General features: G+C 40.4%; 1 protein-coding gene and 1 pseudogene across 3 annotated transcripts in view; one reads left to right on the top strand and one right to left on the bottom strand.

Annotated features, from left to right (window-relative positions):
- LOC103788746 (splicing factor C9orf78-like) overlaps positions 1 to 19,528 on the bottom strand; it is a 29,477-nt pseudogene extending 9,949 nt beyond the window's left edge.
- The window catches only part of SCHIP1 (schwannomin interacting protein 1), a 610,058-nt gene that overhangs the window by 444,317 nt on the left and 146,067 nt on the right, over positions 1 to 19,674 (top strand). The window contains exon 1 of one of the 3 annotated variants that reach the window (XM_035277729.3): positions 2,283 to 2,340. The exons of the other annotated variants lie outside the window; for them this stretch is intronic. The gene's annotated coding sequence lies outside the window, so the exon portion shown is untranslated. Of the gene's footprint in view, positions 1 to 2,282; positions 2,341 to 19,674 lie in introns of those variants that run through there. 3 annotated transcript variants of the gene reach the window in all.

The raw sequence follows: 19,674 nt of genomic DNA, 5'->3' as shown, positions 1-19,674 counted from the left end.
CTGAATCAAATAGTGATCACAATAATTACCTTTTAAAGATATTCCTTTGACCTCTTCACTTAAAGAAAATTTTATGATATGAAAATTACTAGTTGACATAAAAGAGTAAAGCAAAGAAATCATGTATTTATTTGACAACAGCAACAATAATAATTGAGTAAACACCTACTTTATTCATAAAACCATCTAGACATCATATAAAAACCCAGGGTTCCCAGCAAGGATTTCCCAGTCTACTACATGCTTGTTCCATTCCATGCTAGGTGTTAATCAGAGGATGGAGGAACGTGGAGTGGCCTTTGTCTTTAAAACTCAAAATCTATGCAAGAAAGTAAGATGTGAAGATAGCATGAGACTCTACAATCAGGCGCCAAATTCCATTTTTAAAATATCCCAGGCTGGGTGCAGTGGCTCACTCGTGTAATCCCAGCACTTTGGAAGGTCAAGGCACGCGGATAACCTGAGGTCAGGAGTTCAACACCAGCATGGCCAACATGGTGAAACCCTGTCTGTACAAAATACAAAAAAATTAGCCATGCTTGGTGGTGGGTGCCTGTAATCCCAGCTACTTATGAGGCTGAGGCAGGAGAATCTCTTGAACCCAATAGGCAGAGTTTGCAGTGAGCCGAGATTGTGCCATTGCACTCCAGCCTGGGCAACACAGCAAGACTCTGTCTAAAAAAAAAACCCAAATCTGTGATACAGACATTAGATATTAGGCATAGTAAGCTAAGCAATAAAGAGTAGGTGTTGGTGCCAGGTGCAGTGGCTCACACCTGTAATCCCAACACTTTGGGAGGCTGAGGTGGGTGGATCACCTGAGGTCGAGAGTTCGAGACCAACTTCACCAACATGTAGAAACCCTGTCTCTACTAAAAATACAAAATTAGCCAGGCGTGGTGGCACATGCCTGTAATCCCAGCTACTCACTCAGGAGTCTGAGGCAAGAGAATTGCTTGAACCCAGGAGGCAGAGGTTGTAGTGAGCTGAGATTGCACCATTGCACTCCAGCCTGGGCAACAAGACTGAAACTCTGTCTCAAAAAAAAAAAAGAGTATGTGCTGGCTAGAGCCACCTGGCAGACATCGAAGCATTTTCAAAGCCAATATCCAGTTGGCAGCAAAGAAAGAAGTATATTACCATCCAAGTGATGACCAAATTAGGTTATTCTGTCTTCTTAGAATCTAACATTTTATAATTACTTTTAATCCATCCCCAAATCAACAGGACAGATTTGTATTTGAATATTATCAGCAGAAAATGTTTGCTCTTGCTAAAGCACATCCTCGTCTATGCCAGCTGGAAGGTAAAAGGAACCCTCAAACTTCATCTGTGGTCTTTAGCCAAGGGACTCCAAGAGGTGTGCTCAGGAGTAGATGAGGCTGGTAAAGGGCCTCCATTGAGAACTCTGCATGTTCATCTGTTTCGGAAGGGCTCTCTACCTGCTGAAAAAGCAAAATCATCTCCACTTCACCGTTTTCGGGCTGCAGTGCTAATGTATCTTACAATAACCCAAATCTCACACCACCGGCTTTACCACTCTAGTCTTCTCTCTCTTGTCTCGGAGTCAGGAAGAAGGGGGCAAACTGCCCCTCCTCTTTGAGGTGAGCAAGATCATTTGTTTCAAGGAAGCCAAACCTGAAATAGAAGCAGAAGCCCTTTCATATAATTGAGGAAGACTTCACAGTTGCCAGAAAGTCTTTTTGTAAGAGAATAAGCCCCACATAAAGCATTTTCTGGCCTTTAAAAACAGCCCACCAAATATCTTTCTTGTGCCTTATCCAGGATTTTTTTTTTCTGTTGCCCAGGCTGGAGTACGATGGTATGATCTTGACTCATTGCAACCTTTGCCTGCTGGGTTCAAGCAATTCTCCTGCCTCAGACTCCTTGAGTAGCTGGGATTACAGGTGACCGCCACCACACCTGGCTTATATTAATATTTTCAGTAGAGACTGGGTACTAGGTTTCACCATACTGGCCAGGCTGGTCTCAAACTCCTGACCTCAGGTGATCCGCCAGCCTCGGCCTTCCAAACTGCTGGGATTACAGGCGTGAGCCACCATGCATGGCCCCTTATTTGGAATTATTAAATTGCCTATTATGTGCAGATCCTTGTGAATTGTCAGGCTCCATATTTCTTCAAAAGGCTGAAGCCTGGCAGGCAATGTCAAGAGAAGGAGCTGCTTTGCCCAAACAGGTCCCGAAGCAGTCAAGTGAAATTGTCTTCCTTATATGGTGAAAAGCGCCCTGTCCCTTTAAGGCCAAGAGACTTGGCTGCAGACAGTCCCTGGGAAGTTTGCGGGCAGCCCCATCCAGTGTCTGATCCTTGCTGCTGTGCAGGTGAGTTCTCAAACCTTCTCTCCCCAATTTGCCCTCTATAATTGTTCTCATGGCAGGTTAGAAATACTGATATAAAGGGGCTAGAGAATTTCAGGGTCAGCAGAGATGGTGTCGTTTGTAGAAGTTTGAGTTGAAGGAAAAAACAAGGTTACAAGGGAAATGTGCAGTAATGCAGGCAGTGAGGATGCATCTAACTTCCTGTGGGGAGATGGCAGCAAGGTTACAGAAGGCCCTGAGGCATTTCCAGGGCAGGGCAGAGCAGGGGAAACAAATTCAGCTGGGGAAGAGGGACAGATTCTAGATAAGAGCATCCAGGGCTAAGTTTAGACTCTTGAGCTATGTAACCTGGTGAACTGCAAGTTAAAACCACGCATAACCAGTAGGAAACACTCCTTCTGCAAGTGCTGAAGGCTTTCCAGGAGCTGGAGCGACAGGACTGACTGCAGAGGGGAAAGTGTGTATGCAAACCTTTGGAATGTCTATAGGCCTGAAGGCTGCAGCCTTAACCCTTTAGGCAGCCTGCCTTGTTAGCCATTAGGGTTTGGCTGCCACAGAGCAGGAAGTGGGGTGCATGTGTGAAGTACTGCAGTAGGAGACCAAATAAATAAACAAGACTATGATTATGGAAATGCATCTCTGGCATCCCCACAATACCACGTGCTGAGAAGAGAGATTTTCTAAGCTCAGATTTTCTGTGTCATCCACAGAAAAATCTCAGATTTTCTGTGTCATCCTTCCAGCAAAGGGCTGGAAGAAATCTCATTTAAGCTAATTACTGCTCTGTCATTTACTAATTTGGCTTCTTGAATTTTTTTCCTCCATGGTCTGGAGCCTTGTACGATATTAATTTGAAATTAACTAATAAAACTTTTTAATAGCTAAAGATGTATATATATATATATATATACATACAGCTAAGGCTGGAATTTCATTAAGAGCATGAAAAGAGATGGGTGTGGTGTAGAAGGAGAAACACTTGATGGTCATTTTATATAATATCCAAAGCCATTTAACTGAGCCCATCCATCAACTACAGCCAAAAAAGGAGTCCACCCAGGAATTTTAAAAGAGAGATGCTAAATTACAGGGCTTGGGGTCCTCTTCCCTCCTAGTTGAGTCTAGGGCCATTCATCATTCAGAAGTCAGTGGTTTCTCTACAGTTGTGTGGGGGAGTGAATAAGGAGGCTGGATTAACATTCCTTACATACTCCATGCCTTTTAAAAATATTCATTCATCTGAGTAGTCACTGAAGAATTCTTTTTATTATTAACTAACAAGTGCTCTATCCACTTGTTAGTGCTTTCTAAAGACGGAATGTTCATGAAAAAAGATTTTGTTTTATCAATATTTTTATTTATCTAGAGGGATCTGTTAGTGCAAGGGTTCCTGTCTTCTCCTCCTCAGTTCTGATGGATGGGCAAAGTGGTGATTATTGCTTATCGGAGAGAAATATCTGTTCTTGACTCTGAAATCACAAAGGGCTCTACTTTGGACCTTTCTCGTGTCCCAAGCATAAAGTTAACTTCTGCATTCACAATGTAGAAGAGAGCAGAGTGTATGGGTATAGTTTTGCTTCATTTTGTATCAAGCTAAATCCAGAAAGCAGTGTCAAATACATCGCTGTCAAATATAGATGCCCCCGAGAAAAACAAAATTCTATCCCCCAAGCTGAAAAATCTCTAAAAGTACCATACTGTTATCTTTTATAAGATAAATCAAGGCATTTCAAAGGAAAAAAAAAGATGTGTCTTCCCGAACATTTCACACAGTGACTCTCCATGCCCTCAGTCACATATGGATCTTACAACTTTACACAGGCCACTTACTCTATCTGTGCCTCAGTTTCCGACCTAGAATTGAGCAGGTCTGAGTTAAATTTCTGGTTTCTTCATTTATTTCCATAACCATAGTCAAATTACTTAGGCAGTCTCAACTTCAGTTTTCTTTTCTTTTTTTGAGACCGATTCTCACTCTGTCACCAGGCTGGAGTGCAATGGCGCGATCTCGGCTCACTGCATCCTTCGGCTTCCAGGTTCAAGGGATTCTCCTGCCTCAGCTTCCTGAGTAGCTGGGATTACAGGAACACGTTACCACACCCAGCTAATTTTTGTATTTTTAGTAGAGACAGTGTTTCACCATGTTGGCCAGGATGGTCTTGATCTCTTCACCTCATGATCCATCCGCCCGCCTCAGCCTCCCAAAGTGCTGGGATTACAGGTGCGAGCCACGCCCCAAGCCCAGTTTTCTTGTTTATAAAGAGAATGAATGTTAATTAGGATCAGAAGACCCCAGAACTCAAAACAAGCTCCATAAGTGCTATTTCTCATTTCTTTTTTCTCTTTTTCTTTTTCTATTACGGGAAACTACACTATACCTTGGGAGAGGAAGTAAGTTTTGAAAACGGAAACTAGCTCTGTAGCTTTAGAGCAAGTTAGTTCATCCCCTGAGTCCATCCTTTTCACAGAAGGATGACCAACTCCCTGGGAAACCCATTCTTAATCATCAACCAGCCTCACTGTTTGGAAGCGCTCCCCCCCCACCCCCCGGCTCTATCACCCAGGCTGGAATACAGTGGTGTGATCTTGGCTCACTACAACCTCCGCCTCCCAAATTCAAGCGATTTTCCTGCCTCAGCTTCCAGAGTAGCTGAGATTGCAGGCGCACACCACCACACCCTGCTAATTTTTACATTTTTAGTAGAGATGGGGTTTCTCCATGTGGGCCAGGCAGATTTTGAACTCCTGACCTCAGGTGATCCATTCACCTCGGCCTCCCAAAGTGCTGGGAATATAGGTGTGAGCCACCATGCCTGGCCCCTGGAAGCTCTTCTTAATTTTTGTATTTTAGGCAAAGTCTTCCTCTATCACCCAGACTGGAGTGCAGTGGTGTGATCTTGACTCACTGCAACCTCCGCCTCTGGGTTCCAGTGATTCTCCTGCCTCAGCCTCCTGAGTAACTGGCATTACAGGTGCATGCCACCATGCCCAGCTAATTTTTTTTTAATTTTTAGTAGAGATGGGGTTTCACCATGTTGGCCAGGATGGTTTCCAACTCCTGACTTCAAGTAATCCACCCACCTCGGCCTCCCAAAGTGCTGGGATTACAGGCATGAGCCACAACACCTGGCAGGAAACTCTTCTTAAAGCAAACCTACTTCCACTTATTTTGTGTTCAGAGACTTGAATAATTATTGATTTTTTTAAATATAAAATTACTCCATATGCTTAAAGAACAATAGTAAGATATCTTAGAATCTCTATAAAAGTGGTCTATCGCAATAATAAGCTTAAAAAGGAATTTTGTTGGTTCTTACAAGGCAACTTTTACAAGTGTTTCAAAAATAACCAATTGCTACTTTTCTATAAAATCTCCTAACCCATTCACACAGCTGTCTTTAAGAACATGACTGTCTTTACTTTCAGCATTTTCATTGTTTAGGTCACTTTTTAATTTTTTTTCAGGTAGAGTCTTATACTGTTGCCCAGACTGGAGTGCAGTGGGACACTCTTGGCTTGCTGCAACCTCTGCCTCTCAGGTGCAAGCGATTCTCCTGCCTCAGTCTCCCGAGTAGCTGGGATTACAGGCATACACCACCATGCCCGGTTAACTTTTTGTATTTTTAGCAGACACGAGGTTTCACTATGTGGCCAGGCTGGTCTCGAACTCCTGACTTCGTGACTTACCTGCCTCAGCCTCCCAAAGTGCTGGGATCAGAGGTGTGAGCCACCGCACCTGGCCTATTGAGGTCACTTTAAGAGTAAGTTTGCCTTACTTGCAATGAGTCTGTGTATGACTCACTTACAAACCGAAAAAATTACCAGCTTAGAAAGGTGGTGACAAATTTCAGCAGCAGAAACATTCCATTGAAAACACACATCCCAGCACATACATCAGCTGGGAATTGAGTATGCCATTTTTAACTCAACTAAGAGCAGGTCACACACATAGGCAATCTTCTAGTCATGGATTAACACCGCCTCTGTCAGGAGACTGGTGTTTAGAGTCTGCACTTGTCCACTTAAAGTAGCTGTGAAACTCTGGGCTAGTTCCTACATGTGTCTGAGCCTCGATCTATGGCCTGCGTAATGCGAATGATAATAATACTTATGCACGTGATTGAGGGAAAGTATGAAATATGCCAGGACAGTTGCTAAGTAATTATGTTGGATCTGAATATGGCTAATAGTCTCTAACAAAGTCTTGTACCTTAATAAGGTAATGGCCCCAGATCTTGTCTACACACTTTAGAACAATCTGCAAGTTATGGATATGTTTCAAAGGAAGTGTGCATTTTATTTTTAATAAAAATGTAAGTTATGTTTCTAATTAGGTGGACTCAAACAGAAATAGATGCTGAGGCAATCATAGGTTTGCTACAGAGGTTAACTGTGGAAACAGCCTACAAATGCAGATGTGGTTTGAAAGCTGCTGGGTCTCAAAGAGCTTTGGATTGGCTGAGTTCCTTCAAAATATTATTTATTTATTTATTTTTCTTGAGATGGAGTCTCACTCTGTCACCCAGGCTGGAATGCAGTGGCACAATCTCGACTCACTGCAACTTCCACCTCCCAGGTTCAAGTGATTCTCCTGCTTCAGCGTCCTGAGTAGTTGAGACTACAGGCACCTGCCATAACACCCAGCTAATTTTTGTATTTTTAGTAGAGACAGGATTTTACCATGTTGGCCAGGATGGTCTCGATCTCTTGACCTTATGATACACCCACCTCAGCCTCCCAAAGTGCTGGGATTACAGGTGTGAGCCACAGCACCTAGCCAAAAATATTTTTTAACTTTTTACCCCCAGGCAAGTACTTCTGTGTTTCGTACACTGGCAGAAGCAGTTAGAATGGGGAAAGCATTAAATAGATGGAGATGAGAGATCCCGGCAAAGTTGAATCTCTTGATACATCTTTGACTCCCTTCTTCCCCAACTGCCCAACTATTCGCCTTTAGCTTTTCAGATGTAATTCGTTCATGAAACCACCAAGCTGGATAAGCTTGAAGAAGTGTCTAGGCCAGCTTCTTGCCTTCATTCAAAGCTGCACTTGAAACAATTAGGAACCATGGCTACCTACCCTTCCAAAGGAAAGAGACTGCAGTCCAGTCTATTGCCTGCTTGGACTGGGGTTACACTGGGAACATTCTCCCCACACCCACCCTTGTAATACAAGCCCATCTTCTGTTAGTATGCTCTGGGTCTGGTCTGTACTTTGTGTTTATGGCAAATTGATATCCTGTCTATGGGAAATTTCTGCTAAAGTGAGGAGTGCTGATATGGTCAAAGCCTCTGTGAGGGGTAGCACTTTCTTGTTTTCCACCTGATTCATCATCCTTCTCCCCTGACTTCATCACTTCTATTCTCCACTCCCACTTCCCCCTCTGATGCAGTGGCTAGCAAACTAGAGAGCATGCATCAGAATTTTGGAAGGCTAAAACACAGATTGCCAGGCTTTATCCCCAGAGTCTCTGATCTGTAGGTCTCAACCGGGTCCTGGATGTTTGCAATTTCTAACAAGTTTACAGGTGATCTGGGCTACACTTTGGGAACTGCTCCTCTAGTCCAACAATAAATCTCACTCTAGTGTTCCCAGTAACTTGCACTTACTCCCGCCTTTCTATATAATACCTCCTCCATTTCTGGAGGTGAAGTATAGCCTTCTCACCACAGTTATGTGCTACGATTTATTGAATTATAATTGTAACAAGCAAGACGTATATTATTTCAACTACAAATTTGGTATCATTAAACAGAAAGAGGTTAAGTAACCATGATCTTACAAGTGATAAAGAGAAGATTTCGAACTTGGATTTATATGAAAAATGTTTGCTCTTTCCATGATCCCAGGGCTGGCAAATAGATTTTTAACTTGCTGTCAACTCCAATTCATTGGCAGCAGCTGCCTGGAGCACTGGAGTTTCAGGTGGGATGGTTACTTGGCAGGAGAGAGCTCTAGAACTGCTGAGCTACACTGCACGGTGTGGGAGTGGAGAGTGGCAATGGGTGTGTGTTGTGTTTGCATCCCCACATGATGCTTTGCCTTGTTCATGGATCATTTTGTTAGGACCTAGAATCAGATGAAAGACATGTATTTAAGTTTATTTCAGAGGAAACAATAAATTTATTTCCTTGTCCCTTTTTCTGAAAGGTGAGGTTAATTTTTTCAGTCCATATTCGACGTATAATAAACTGTAAAGTGAAATGAAATAGTCCTGGTTTTTATATTTGTGTCTAATGCACGTTTTAACATGATTGACACAATGCATTGTGTAGCTAGTTTTCTGGAAGAGTCAGTCTTTTAGGAATTATTTTGCAGACCTTCAATAGATTTTTTCTTTCAATTTCAGAAAACAAACAAACAAACAAAAAGAAATGCAGTGGGTATATAGATAGTAGTAACCACCATAAGCAAAGCATGATGCCCTAACATGACTTGGACGAGAGAGTTATGTTAATTACAGTCTTTGAATATTTCTGTCTTTCAATGTGACCTATCTAATGGATTGCCTTATATTGAAATAATTCAGTGCGATTTAGGAGGAAGGTAATGACATTTCTAGTTTAGTTCCTCTCTCCGTGTTCATATTCACTGTGGGACTTGTTATTTTTAATGCCTCAGTGCTTTATATGAACAATGAATTAAATAATGTTTTCCTGCTGCATCTTAACATTTATTATAAGTGTGATTAAATGGCATATAACTTAATGGCATCTATTTTATTTGATCAACAAATATTTATAAAAATATATCCCCAGGCCCTGGGTGTATAACAAACAAAACATAGTGTTCTCTTGGAACTTACATTCTGGAGAGGAGAGACAGACAATAAATGAGTAAACAAAGAAGAAAATTGTATATAGTGATAAAGTGTGTTCAGGGAGTGAGGAAAAACTCTGTATGTATTTGTGTGTGTGTGTTTTGCTATTTTACAAGTGGTCAGGGAAGGCCTTTCTGAGAAGGCAACATTGAATGTGGAAAAGAAACCAAACATGGATAGGTCTGGGAATGGAGCATTCCAGGCAGAAAAAAAATGGCCAGTGCAAAGATCCTGAGGTTAAAAGTCCATAGGAGCCAGATTGAGTAGGCTGGTCGGGAGTTTCAGCTGGGGATGCTGCAACCTCTCTATTTCTGCCTATAGGATGGTTGAAGATGTGCGGGTGGCAATTTGCATATAAGATGCTAGAGTTGAGGGCAGAACACTACTGGCTTCTAGTGGGCAGGGACCAGGGAGATAAACATCTTGCATGCCCTTGATAGAATCACACAAGATTTGTCTTGCTCATATTGTCCTGAAAAATTGTCTCTATTGAGAAATCCTAAAGAGCCTTTAAAGCCAGGCTAAGAAGTTCGAATTTTATCCTAAGTACAGTGGGAAGCTATTGGAGAGTTGCAAGCTTTAAAAGGCAATCTTTCAAAGATCACTTTGGCTACTGAGTGGAAAGTGAATTGTAAGGGACAAAGGTGAAAGAGGGACATTCAATAGGAAGCTCTTTCAGTAGTCCACAACAGAGATGATGGTGGCCTGGACAAGAGGAGTATTGGTGAAGGTCTTGAAAAGTGTTTTTCCTTCAAGAAGGCTGCTAAATACATAGAAAATGCTGTTTCCTGTGACACCTTTGTGTTATCTTTTTCTTTTTCCTTGAGAGATTTTTCAGTTTCAGAATCCCCTGGTTTCTCTACATACATTTAAGAGAATGTTGTGGCACCAAATTACAGAAGACCTTGCTCTTTCAAATGTAAGTCCTTATCCTCTTGCTCTTTAACCTCGCATATCCATCTGTATTTCAAGTTGTTCATTGCTCAGAAAGGTAATCTATTTGATTTGGGCTTGTAAAAAGAGATAAAATTACTTGTGCTTCTTGAATAACAATATGTGATTTTTTTTCTCTGAGGGTCAATACAAATTAGCCTACATACATCATTTTACTAAACGGGAGACTAATTACATGAATAACTGGGACCAAGTCTACATTTATTCTGTTGAAAGAGTAACACTGAACATCGGAATCTCTTGAAGAGATTCAGGTATTTCAGTACTCATTTTACTTAGGTATTAAAGCCTCACAGATAGTTTCCAGGTGCATTGGCTCCTCCCTGACAAAGGCAACTCTGCTTCCAAGACCAGAAAATTCTTGCTGTTGTCCTCTTGTCCCTCCTCATAGCCAAGTCTTCTTTCTGCACCTCCGCAGCCAGTGGCCCCCAGACTGACCTCAGCGTGTCTCTGCAAATGCAGAGATTCATAAAGCAACAATGTGCAAACTTGTCACTTCACCTGCAGAACAACTCAATCCTCATTTGAGGGGAGGACCATCCTGTGCCCAGGCTGAGCTGAAGGGGTTGGCATGATGTTACCACTGGTAGAAAACTGGGTAAAGGGCACAAGGGCTTTTTGTCTATATTTTCTCTATATTATTTCTTAAAACTGCATATGAATATATAATAATATCAAAATTAAAACTTTAATTTAAAAAATAACTAGTGAAATGAATGGACATAGATGAACCCCTAACTCACAGTCTTAAAAGAAGATGCATCCCCCCAAATTTTTAAACAGTATATATACTGTACCTTATAGTAAAACTATAAGGAAAAGCAAGGAATTAAGGTGAATTTTAGGCTAGTATTGAGAGGAAAGAAGTGGAAGAGGAAATGTCCTCAGAGTAAGACACCCAGAGGGCCTCAAAGGTACTAAGCAAAACATCTGACTTAAAGCGGGGAATGAGAAATGCAGGAATTCATTTAAACATTATTCTTTAAACCACACATAAATGTTTTTATATTTTGCTTTGTATGTATGATATATTTAAAAATAAAAAGACACATTGTAACTCTTCACAGAACATAAAGACCCAGGGTCTGAAAGAAACTGATCAAGAACTTTATAATGTTGCCAAAATGCGGTCAATAAGACCTTAGGCAAAAATTCAAAATATGACCCATTAGAACCAGTACAGACAGAATCAATCTCTTTCTCTCTCTCTGTCTGCCTTCACCGTAAAAATTTTGCTGACTAGAAAAAATTCTGTAGGAGTGAGGAGCTCTAGAACTTATCTATAAATTACATTTGAGAGAAATACTTTTTCCCCCTGCCCATCCTGCTTGCCAGAGCAGTACTGATGATTTAGCACACTTTCCTGTCCAAAGTTGAAAAGTTAAAAATAATGCTTACCTCTCTGGAAGCTGGCATTCTACTAGCTTGGTGTTCAAGGTAGCCATTGAACAGAAGGCTGTTGAATGTCAGAGAGTGTTCAACGGGGCTGCTGGGCCATCCTGTGCCAGGTGAGCAGCTTCTCCCGCCCACGACCTGCCTTTCCCTGTGTGTGCGGCCATCACCGGGCTGTTGGTTATGCCCTGTGCAGCAGCTCCATATTGCTTATTTGCTTCACTCCTTACATGCCTCAAATAGCTCACTTTTTCCTGAGGCCTTGCTTAGCCAAGTTCTCTGCATTTGGTTCCTTTGATCTTTCTGCTAAGATCCATCTCTTCCTCTAATTATCTTCTGTTCCACTTCTTTGAACCTCTTCCAGTTGCCTCCATTTTTCAAGGAGCCAGGTGTTTAATAAAGAATCTGGATGAGAGTCAGGCAGAATCAGGTAAACGCCCCTGCCTGCTCGCAGGCAGAGTGTTGAATCAAGTAAATGTCCCTGCCTGCTTCTAGGTGAAGTGTCTTCTTTAAGCAGAAGAGACGGTTTACTAAAAATTCCAGAGCCCAGACAGTGTCCTACTATGACAGATGTATAGGAATGATCACCAAATGGAGGAATTAATTGACATCTCTTTTAAAGGGGTTACACCATATTCTAACGTGTGCCCTCAGCCCAAGTCTCTCTGCTTTCAGGTTTTTCACTGAAGTCTAGCAGTTTATTTCATAGCTTATTTCACCAATGCTTCCGTTTACACATTTTAAAATTGAATTTCCTGCTCACATATTTAACCCCACTAGTTTAATTCACGTTGTGGGATTTTGCTAGTAACCTTGTTTGCTAGATTACCATTATTTAGAAATTATTCTATTTTATCTTCTTCTCCAAATGACTCGTAGTCATGTTAATGTTGTCTTATTTTTTATTTCTCTTTATTAGAGAATAGACTTTGCCTCTATATTTGTTACTTTCAGTGTTTGTCTAATTAGTCACAGTGCAAGGTTTATCATATCCTATGATTCTGACACAGGTTTGGGCTGAGAAAAATAAAGATCACTGTCTTAAAATGATATGATGTCTGAGACTTGCTTCAAAATAATCTAGTGGGGGTGAGAGGAACATACTAGGTGAAATTAAATTGCCATGGGTTGATAGTCTCTAGAGTGAGGTCTTAGGTGCATGGGGTTCATTGTTCTATGCAATTACGTAAATGCCTGGAATGTCTCCATAATGAAAATTATTTTTTAAAAAGCAAAAAATATAGATCTATAGACAGAAAATTCGTTCCTATGAATTCTTCCTTTAGGATTTACAGAAGGGGATTTCCTCCATCCTCCTCTACCTGATCCTATCATTGTCTTTTCATCTATTGGTCGTCCAGCTATTTCTTTACATTCATTGATAAGTTTAGCCCTTGCTTCTTCTCTTCCTTTCTTTTAAAACCCTGCTTCTCATGTGGGAGATTACGTTGAGATTACTGGATGTGTGGCTTATCCAGCGCTTTATATCCACAACACTAATCATCTGCACTCTTACTCCCTTCCAGTCACCACTACTCCTTGATTAGACTCAATCATTTTTTAAATGGTACAGATCTATATTGCTGACTATCTGGCACTCTAGCTAAAGCCTTTAGGTTATGTTTCGATATAAAATTTAGTTTTTCTCAGCATCAGTCAACATGTAAAACAAATATAATCCAGCCATTTCTGTCTTAAAATCCTTCAGATCTCTTTATCAATTTCAGGTTTAAACTCAAGTTCAATATCCTTCATATCTACTCTTGCTTTTCCTACCATTTCCAGCCTCTTTCTTTATATCCTCCAATATTCACTCTCTTTCCAGCTATTCTATACCAAACTGCCTTTTCTTGTGGGAGATGAACCATGGTTTCTTACATCTCCAAACTTTTGACCACACTGTTCCCCAAAGTTGGAATATCCTCTGTCTTTCAGCCTTCAGGGAATGTCAGCAACTTTCATTTGATTCAAGCACGATTCATTTGGGAAGGCTTCCTTGAGCTGTCCACATTGAATTAAACACCTCTCCAGCACCTCTTCCACAGCACTCTTTGTCTATGTCTACCCTAATACTTTGAAACCCAGCTGTTAACCAGATACTGCCCTTTGGCCCCATGTGCCAGCTCAAGCCAACCCTCGCCACCCTCCAGCACTGTGCTCAGCTCCTACTTAGGCCAGCAAGCATGGGAGCAGGGCTTGGGCAGCCACACCAATGCTCAGATGAAGAATGCGGCTGTAACTCACCACAGTCACTATATGAGAATGAAAAGGAATTTTTAGGTAATGAACTCATTTTAAGTATTGAAATAATCTGGACTTGCCTCTATTTAAATAACAGGATACTAAGAGGTTTCTGTTTTAAGCCTGTTCTCCAAGAAGTAAAGAAGGGAAAAAGAGCATTTTAATCTTTGTTGTTGGATAATCTGTTTACTAAAAATGGGTAACCAGACTCTAAACAGTTCAGTGATTATGAAACCAAAGAATGGTCTACTTTATTTTTTTTTTTAAGACAGGAAGGAAAGAAGGGAGGCAGGGAGGGACATTATTTTTTACAATACAGTTACCATTGAAACGATTAAGAATAATGTGAAACAAAATGTGTTTCACTGGGAAAGTACAAGAAGAAGCTGAATGTGGTGTCTCTTGCCTATAATCCCAGCACTTTGGGATGCTGAGGTGGACAGATTGCTTGAGCCCAGGAGTTCAAGATCAGCCTAAGCTATATGATAAAACCACATCTTCGTGCACACACACACACACACACACACACACACAAAATACGAAAAATTAGTGGCATGGTGGTACACTACTGTAGTCCCAATTACTGGAGGAAGGGAAATGTGTGCAACTGTAGTCCCAGCTATTGGTGGGGTAGAGGCTGGGGGGATGGGGCAGTTGAGGTGGGAGGATCACTTGAGCCTGAGAAGGTCAAGGCTGCAGTGAGCTGAGATTGTGCCACTGCACTCAGCCTGGGCAACAGAGTGACCAGAGTGAGACCCCCATTCCAAAAGAAAAAAAAAGAAGCAACAACAGCTAATTTTCTACTTCCAGAATAAGAAAAGTGAAGAGAGAACCATTTTAGATGGAGTTGGGGAAAGCTGTGAATTTCCACTGGGAAAACCCCATCTCCTTGGCCATTGCTGTGGATTTGTGTTCATGGTACTCCCAGCTCCCATCCTGCACTAGGTCAAGCCTTAGATTGCTGGGCATTGTGTGCAACATTTCCCAGAGAGCCACTCAGGACGCTTTGATTTATTCAGTGCTTATTCTTGAAGATTATTGTGAATCATTAACCAAAATGCAATAGAGCAGAAGGTCACAAGTCATAGAGGCTCCACAGCTTGCACATAGCCTGTTTTAGCAAACTTAAGTTTTAAGGTTTTAATGCAGGTATAATTGAGAAGATAAATTGAACACATATGCATATCCTAATAAAGGTATTCTTTTGAGTCAGCAAATATTCACATCCTATTAAACATCAATGAACATTATATAGTATAATAAAGTGGAAAGGTCTTGGTAGATTATTTGTAGGCTATTAGTTGTTAGTGTAATTTTAAAACATAATCAGTAACAATTAGCAAAATTGATAATACTGGTGTGCAGTAGTTTCCACTTACTAGTACAAGTAATACAAGCAATAATTCTATAAAGCAATATCAGTTGAAAATTAAACCTCTTCCAAGTTCTTTGTTTATCCTTATGGGAGTTCTTGTTTATCAGATCACTGGGGCATCACTTCACTAAAACTATTTCCTGATATTCATAAAAAGTATTGACATCATATACTAAATTTAGAAGTCTATTTATAGAGTAGAATAAAGTTATATGATTACTTCAATATGCTTTGTCCAAGCAGATGCACTGGTCAAAAAGCCAAACATACACACACACACACACACACACACACACACACACACACACACACACATACACATATATATAATCTATATCTTTAACTTTTCAATTTTAATTTTTGTGGGTACATAGTAGGTATATAGCCCAATATATTTAGAAGCTGGAATCACTAGGACTTGGTATCCAGTATCAGGTCCCCTAGAAGCAGAGCTAGAGATAGGGATTTGGATGCTGATACTCTGTTGAGTGATAAACTGGTAAGAAAGTGAGAGAAGCAGGATAGAGAGGAAGGAAATGCCAGGTAGGACGTGGAATCAGATAGTCTATCCTTGGCCTGATGAAAGCAGAGGAATAAATTTCACCATAGAGGACAGCTGTGCATCCTTCACAGCTAAACACTCACAGCAGCTGGGGGTAGGGTGGGTCATATACAGCTGCCAGGAACCTGAATCTGCTTGGAGCACTAACAGCATTAACCACATTTTGTGATGGGGCAGGGGGCGGAGGGAGACAAGGATGGCTCCCAAATTTCTAATATGAACAACTGAATAACTTCTTGTATATAACAGCAATGCTCCCCTCCTAATACCAAAAAGCTAAGATTTTAGAAGAAATATTAAAAGACTCTTCATTTTACAAAAAAAAAAAAAAAAAAAAAAAATTCCTTTTAGCGTTTACTTTTCTAGGTTAAAAATAACAACTCTTTGACATAATTGCGTGGGATCAATTTTCCATAAAAACACATACTTTTTTTTTGTTAAATATTGCTCTTTTAGAGCGTTTCCATTTAGTCTGCTTCCTGTTGAAAATAGATACAAACTGGTTCTAGTACTCTAATGATCAAAGATTCACCTACAATTCCAATATTATGTTAGCTTTTTATTTTAAAAGTACATATGCATTGTTCTTGTGCATTCATCCTTTAGGCCAGAGGTCAGCACACTGTGGCCAAGGGGCCAAATCCAGCCTGTCATCCATTCTCCTATGGCCTGGGAGCTACAAGTTTTTACATTTTTAAAAGGTTGCTTTAACAAAATGATAAAGAATATGCAACAGAGACCATATGACTCACAAAGCCAAAAATATTTACTATTTAATCTTTCACAGAAAAAGTTTGCCAACCTGTCCTTCAGTCTGTCATGACCCCATAGTGTGCTGATGCAGTCTATATTGAGAAAGAAAATCTGATACTCAAAAACTTCAAATTAGTGGATGATTTATGGAACTATAAAATTATTTTTCATAAGGGATTCATCACAGAACTTATAGAAATTAATTCCAGCTCTTCTGAGCAATTATTTCTTAATGCAATTCCTTAACAAAGTTTAGAGTCATTCATTTAAGTAAAATAAATATGCATAAGTTTTCCTCTGTTTTGTAAAAATATTACCAGCTGATATGGTTTGAATCTGTGTCCCCACCCAAATCTTATGTTTAATTGTAATCTCCAATGTTGGAGGTGAGACCTAGTGGGAGGTGATTGAATCACAGGGGTGGATACTTCATGAATGGTTTAGCACCATCCCCTGGGGCTGTTCTCGTGATGGTGAGTTGTCACAAGATCTGGCTATTCAAAAGTATGTAGCACCCTCCCCGGCTCTCCCTCCCCCATAACCCCAGTACAGCTCTATCTCCTCTTTTTGCTCTGGCCATGTAAAATGTCCCTGCTTCCCCTTCGCCTTCTGTCATGATTGTAAGTTTCCTGAGGCCTCCCCAGAAGCCGGGTACAAGCTGCTATGCTACTGTACAGCCTACAGAACTGTCAGCCAATTAAACCTCTCTTCTTTATAGCAGTGCACAAATGAACTATACACCACCAATCTTGTGATTACTGCAAAGAAACTAAAAAATACAAATAGATACAAAGGTAAGAAATCATTCACAATCTTATAATCCATAGTTAACTTCTGTTAACATTCCACTACGTTTTTTTTTCCGAAGAATATAACCATTTAATTTTTTAAAATGTGATCATGTTGTATGTATAGTATTATACCCTCTTTTATTCACTGTATTAGTCTGTTCTTGTATTGCTATAAAGAAATACCTGAGACTGGGTATCTTATAAGAAAAGAGTTTTAATTGACGGTACAGGAAGGATGGCAGCATCTGCTTCTGGGGAGGCTTCAGGGAGCTTTTACTAATGACACAAGGCAAAGTGGGAGTGAAGTGTCTCGCATGGTGAAAACAGGAGCAAGAGAGACTGGGGGATGTGCTGCACACCTTTAAACAACCAGCTGTCTTGAGAATCACTATCATGAGAACAGCACCAAGGGGATGGTGCTAACCCATTCCTAAGAAATCCACCCCGGGATCCAACCACCTCCCAGCAGGCTCCACCTCCAACACTGGGGACTATAATTCAAGGTGAGATTTGGCAGGGACGCAGACCCAAACCGTATCATTTCACTTAATGTTATAACTTTCAAAAGCATCTTGACTGCATTTATTCCCCAGAATTAATGTGTCACCATGTATGTAAACATCTTTCTATATATTTTTTTGACATTTGAGGTTGAAGCTAATTTTTCACTACTGTAAATGCCACAGTAAGCCTCTTCATGCATAAATCTATCTAGAACCTCATTTCTGTGTCCCTAAACTAGATTATTAGAAAAGTAACTATTGGCCCTTCCCTGCTTCTGCCCCCTGTCTTCCTTACAAACTCACTTCTTGTCCTAGTTCTATATGGGCTAGAGTCCATTAGGACTAGGAACTTGGTCTTCTCTTCTCACTCTGTATTTGTCTCAAGACCATGCCACCCAAGCCGAAGCTTTCAAATACCGTCCATATGCTATGATTCCCATCTTTATATCTTCAGCCCCAGATCTCTCTGCTAAGCTCCAGACTTACATAGCTAAATATCTACTTGTCATCTCCATTTGTATGTCTTATAATATCTTAGATATAGAATATCCAGAAAAGATTCAATATCTTCCTTGTTTCTTCTCCTCTACCAAAACTACAAAACTGGAACCCATCAGTGACATTTCTCTTCTCTCCCTCACTACCTCCATCTATTTAGTCACTAGATCCTGTTGATTCTATTTCCTAAATACCTTTAATATTTCTATTTCTTTCTGTCTTCCCCACCCTCATTGAAGTCACCATCAGAGAGTTTCAAAAATACCAATCTGCTTTCACAATCCTTGAGCGGCTGTTAAGATAAAAATCTTAGTTGCAATCCCTCCTCACTCTCTACCTTCAGCTTGCCACTTTTTCCAGTACTCTCTTACTCCAACCTAGTGATTCCTTTCTTTTACTCCAATGCGCTAAGCTTCTTCCAGCCTCAAAACCTTTATTCAAGCCTTTATTCACCCTTTCCCCCGCCTTCAGCTGCTCAACTCATTTCCTGATACCTCCCCCAATACATGCACTAACACATGTTCCTCTCTCAGCATCATGTGAATCTACTTTTTGGGTATTTATTGCAAACTGTAATTTAAATTCTTGTGTATTTTTTTCCCTGTAATGTCTGTTCCTCCATTAGACTGAAATCCTGTTTGGAGAAAATAGCACCTATCTCTTTTACCACTTTATCCCTCAGTACCTAGCACGTAGTAGGTATTCAATAAGTATTTGCTGAATTAATAACAGATTATGGAATATAAACTTCATAAAGATGTTTAAAACATGTTATCAAACAGCATTCCAGAAAGTTTGTATTAGCCAATTTAGAAACCTACCAGCAGTATATGAGAGTTTCTTTGATCACACCTATCCTGACACTGGGTATTCGAGTTTTAAGTAATTTTTAAACATTCTGGTAGGGAAAATGTTACCTCATTGTTATTGAAATCTCTTTCTTGATTATTGGTGAAGTTCAACATTTTTCACATATTGATAGCCTTTCCTACACTGTCTGTGATTTTAAAATTCATGGCATACTGCTTTTATTGAACCATTTTTGTTGGGATATTTTGGAAGTTTATTTAGATTAATTATCTGTACACTTACAAAACAATGCCAAAGCTACTTAGCTTCATCTGAAGGCTTGGACAGATTTGAATAAATAAACCCACTCCCAAAAGTTTATGTTTACTCACTGCTGATTCCCCCTTACTTTGCATGGCCGTATGACTTTTCATGTAAACTAGGACACTTTTGAGAGTTAAGGAGGGTGCCGTTACTAATTATGCCAGGACAACAGGTATCAAGTAGGACCATCTTGGCCAAGATGTACAATCTTCCTGACTCTTTCATGTGCATGCAGACTTGGTACCCTGGAAATCTGGAGCAGAGATCCAAGTGGTGATCTAGGGGTGAACTAAGTATGAAACCTGCTTTTCATTCTAAATTTTAATTTGGATGCT

Source organism: Callithrix jacchus, chromosome 17 (genome assembly GCF_049354715.1).
Source record: "Callithrix jacchus isolate 240 chromosome 17, calJac240_pri, whole genome shotgun sequence".
In the NCBI taxonomy this organism is placed as follows: Eukaryota; Metazoa; Chordata; class Mammalia; order Primates; family Cebidae; genus Callithrix; species Callithrix jacchus.
Note: the sequence above shows the minus strand (reverse complement) of the source record. Positions and strands in the feature narration are given on the sequence as shown.